Here is a 5,000-nt window from a genome sequence, read left to right on the forward strand (position 1 = left end):
AATTAGACGGCAGGTTAAATATTCTACCTGGCGTCACCACATATTGCTTCAGAACATGGATTTGTCTAGCATAGTGTATGTAGAACACTCTGGATGATTCTCATTCGTTACATGTGCAAGGACATGTGAGGTCCCAAACCAAAAACTGTTTACTACAATAATTAAGGGGCAGGTTTTAATACACTACCTGCCACCACTACGAAGTGTTTTAGTTCATGCACTTGTTTTGCATAGTGTTTGTAAAACACTCTGGATGATTTCCATCCAGTGTATGAACGAAGGCGCACAGAGTCCATATACTGAAAGAAGTTCAGTGATGAAGCAATCTTTTTCGGATCATGACCTGCGGGAGTACTGTCCGGATCCGCTTTACGAATAAAGTAGGTGAGCTTCGCCCTTAGTGGTTTTATGGATAAATTTGATCCAGAAGTTTCTCCTTTAAAGAGCTGTCCTCCCTTGAAGTCTGAAGTTCTACGAAGATAGACCTTTAGACAATCTACAGGACATAGAGAAACATCTTCCTTCAGAGTGCAGATTCTCCAGGGACCCCACCTCTTAGTGGGTAGCTCATTTTTAGCGAGAAAGGATGGATCTGAAAATAGATTCAGTTCTCCCACTTCCGTGAACTGAATGTGACCCTCATCTCTGGATAGGGCCACTATTTCACTAACTCTAGCCCCGGAGGCGATAACGAACAGAAAAATAACCTTTTGGGTTAGATTCTTAAGAGAACAATCTTCATTGTTCACAGATGAGGCATGATGTAAGACCTTTTCCAAAGACCAAGAGATGGGCTTTGGTGGTACCGCGAGCTTAAGCCTAGCACATGCCTTTGGAATCTTTTTGAAGATTTCATTCGTCAGATCCAATTGAAAGGCATATAGGAGAGGCCTAGTCAAGGCTGACTTGCATGTATTTATCGTATTGGCCGCCAGACCTTGGCTATGAAGGTGGACAAAGAAGGACAGACAGAAGTTTATTTAAATTTCTTTCGGTCCTTTTGCTTTGACAAATGCAACCCACTTTTTCCAGGAAGACTCTTATTGTCTTCCAGTTGACTTGGCCTTGTCTTTTTCTAAGAATTCTATATTGCCTTTTGAGATCCCAAACCTTTTTCTAACCGCTAGAGCGAAAAAATCATGAAATGAAGGGTTTGGGTTCTCTGTGATAAAACGAAGGCAATTAATTTCTGAATATTCGGAAATATACTTAGGGTCAGAGCTAGGACAAGCCTCATCTAGTCTATCAGCCCCACTAGAGGATCCTCGTATGGGGCTATATAGCGAGGTAGTTTCTCAAAGACGCTCGTGATGAAGAGGTCGAATTGCAGTTACGGGACTTGTTCCCATCTAGGAGGGAATATGTCTGCGCCCATGGACCATTCCAACTCTATCGGTTTGTATCGAAATAGAGTATCCACAGTCACATCATGGATCAGTTGTAAATGGACTGCTGGTAGGTGCCGTCCCTTTAAGAGAGGGATGGGTAACTTCACCAAGACTGAATGAGACGTTCGAATGTGACGTCTTATTATCGCTTCGGTGTCCCAGATCAGTCATAGGGAGCCTGCTCTGTGTAGAGGGGGATTCCCCACCCATGAAAGGACCAGCAAAGTCTTGGGACTTTCGTGCTCTAATTTTTGTTAGAGAAGCGATTAAAGAGGGACTGATCTCAGTCTGTTTTGATCTCTTCAAGCGTTAGATGCGTGTTTTCTCCAAGCTCTTAACGCATCTTTCCGATGTGCCCTTAGCACCAGGTCTGTCACTATAGCGAACTGGGGAAAGTTTAGCGCTTTCTCCTGTTGGCGTTTTGGTATTCTGACTGAATACCGGAGTCTCTTGACAGACCTTACGAGCTCCTTTTATATTTCCAAAGGAGAGGAGAGTTGATGTGACTGAGGGATTCGATGGTTTTTAAAATATCGAAACCCCTGAGCTGGAGAAAGTCGAGACTTTTAGAAGCCTATCTTACATCCGTGATGTACCAGGAACCGGGTCATCTCTTTGAATGCTCATTGGCTGGACACTCCGGGTGCTGCCGACTCCAGCCTCTTGATTATGTATATTAATAACTGAACTATTTCTAGGCTTGACTTTGACGTGACTAAGTTCGTCAATCCTTTGAAGATACTTAGGACTGTGAGTCTAGTACGTATCTTTCCTAGGATGTAAGTTACTCTCTGTAACATGAATTCTAGATAGGAGGAAGGGGGGTAGTTGACTGGAAGGTTCCGAAGGACACCTTTCAGGTCTGACAAGATCACGAACACCCTTAATTGGAACAAGGTCCATATTTTCAGAAGGATTAACATTCAGAACTTGCTGTTTTTTTCATGAACTTGAGTGGCGACAAGTTCAGAATGACTCATTGATATCTTGAGTCCTTCTCGTGAACACAAAACAGCCTTCCCTGGAACTCAATGAGCTGTAGTTTTCTTACCACCTGTATGCTCTATAGCTCTCAGGTATACTTCTCCAAGAGTGTTTTGAACTCTAGGAGAAGGTAAGGAAATGATGGTAGGGACATTTCTGTTCCCCATCAATGGCTCCTCTTGAATAGGCTTTGGACCGAAGGATCGAAGGTCCTGCGATCCTGAGGGAAAGTTCCTCTTAGCCGAAGCGTCTTTATGCTTCGAGTAGTCAGTAGGCTTAGACTTTTGACCATCTGCCTGTAGCACCGTGGTCACTGGAATAGTGGAATGTTGTTGAGCAGCCCGGATATTTCCAGCATTTTCGATCTTCTTTTTAGGTTGGGGACCCACAGCCACAGAAGATTTTCTCTTTGAAGGAGTGCCCCATTTTTGGAGAAGACATATGTTCTCCATGGTGGCATTCTTAATTACTTCCTTAATGACTTCGTGTGGGAAGAGGTCTTTACCCCAGATGTTGGAAGATATTAGCTTCCTTGTTTCGTGTTTCACTGTTGCGTCAGCAAACACAAACTCTCTACATGCTCTCCTGGCCTTCATAAAGGCGTAAAGGTCCTTTACCAAGATAGCCATATGGATTTTGGCTATGACCATGATCTTGACTGATGTACTTTCGTAGGTTTAACAGAACTCTATGTAGTTTTGTAGAGAAAGGTATGTCGCAAGTCTCTCCTTTGACTCATGTTCATTACACAAGAGCAACTCAGACAATTTAGGGAGACATACCTTGAATTGTTGACTTGCGATGTCCTTGTCTAATTTTCCTACTGAAATGTCAAATGGACTTCCTTCCAATCCTTTTCCTGTCCGGGAAAAGCTGGTGACAAAGGCTTGCTCTCATCGAGTGTGGGACATGGCTTACCCGCCTCTACCGCTTTGGCAACAGAAGTAAATGCCTTCCCCATTAAGGGGAATGAGAGTGAAGTAGGAGCAAGAAAGGAAGGGTGTCAGTTATTCAGTGAGAATACCTTCAACTCTGAATAAGTTGCCTTTCTCAGACTACCTGAAAGGATAGTCTGTGCCTTATCATGGTCGAGAATCAAGACCTCCTTTGGTTCCGCTCCTTTTCTGGACTTTGGCTCGTACCTCAGTCGAACTCAACAATTAGGGAAAGCATCAAAGCTTGGCCAAAGTGGAATTTTTTCTAGTGGAAAAGATTCTATTTCCTCTGAGATGTAGAGATTGCCATTTGAAATCGGCATCTGCTCCGCAAACCTCCAGGGATTGGTTATGGAGCAAGTTGGTAGGTCTTGATTTAAGGGTCGTTTGACTTACCCCTGGGAAGCGACAAGAGAAGCTTTACGAGGCTATATCTTGCGTTTTACTTCCTGCTTTTCGTTTTGTTTACGAAAGCTCTTTATATGAATCTTCAGCTGGATACATAATTGTACCACATTATCCAATAGAGGGGTACAAGACGAAGATGTCGACATAGATGGCTCTAGAGCCGGCAGAGGCAGAGGATATTCCGACACAACACATTCCTCTTCTACCCTTGGGGCACTTCTTGCCCTTAATCCCAAAGGTTTTCTGGCCGTCATTGGATGTAGTTGGCTCCTGAGGCACTATTGTTCTCTCTCTTGCTTCCGGAAATAGTAGCTTACGCATCCTATCATTGGGTAGGAAAGGTCCCGGAGAGATCTTTTGAAAGCCTCTCACCCTGTTGTGTAATTTTTATTGAGCTCTATCCCTAATCTCCGTAGACTTGGTTTTCAAAACCTTTGGACATTAATGTCCGACATATATTGCAAACCTGTGGGTTCCAATAATGTAGGGATCCGGAAATAATATTGCACGGGGCATGAAACCTGCAAGTATTATGACCGTAAAAATACTTACTCTTGGCCTTGCAGAGGACTGCAGCATGAGGTATCTTGTGTTTCTCCTGTAAAGAAAGGAAAACCAAATGAGTATAAAATGGACTATCTCCTTGACAATCAACATGCAAATGTCCTTTACAATAGAGTAGCTTAGAATAGTAAGCTGTAAAGGGATAGTAGGAGATACATACTTGTGTACCCCTGTGAGCAAATGCTGTTGCCTCCCCTCAGTATTAACTAGATGGAGATTTCTCTATAGAGTAACTCCAAGTAAAAGTAATCTTACCCCTAGGGGTAGAGAAGTATCAAATCACTGTCCCAAAATTTTTTTAATACTGTGGGGTCAGGATGACTGATTCCCGATCAGAATATTGAAGAAAACTTATTCATTCAATATACGAACGGTACCAGCAGAATGCTCGTACAAGGGTACCAAAGGTATATCATAAAATACTACTGTATCATGGTACTGTAGTTTTCTAATTGCAGTAAGTCTATATTGCAATTTACTGGTTACTGTACATCATGTATTGTAGTCTAGTCATTATGCTACCTTCATAGTAGCATATGACAGTATGGTCCATCTAGCATGAAGCTAGCTGGACTAGGAAAATAAAGACATATATTTTTATATCCCACTCAGCCTATTTGCTGTAGTCTTCCTACTATATTAGAATATAGAGTTTCCTGATCAGGGAGACTCAAGGAAAAAGGCTGAACCCTTTAAGGGTTAGAAGTGTATTACTCCTGCC

Source organism: Palaemon carinicauda, chromosome 14 (genome assembly GCF_036898095.1).
Source record: "Palaemon carinicauda isolate YSFRI2023 chromosome 14, ASM3689809v2, whole genome shotgun sequence".
Classification (NCBI taxonomy): Eukaryota; Metazoa; Arthropoda; class Malacostraca; order Decapoda; family Palaemonidae; genus Palaemon; species Palaemon carinicauda.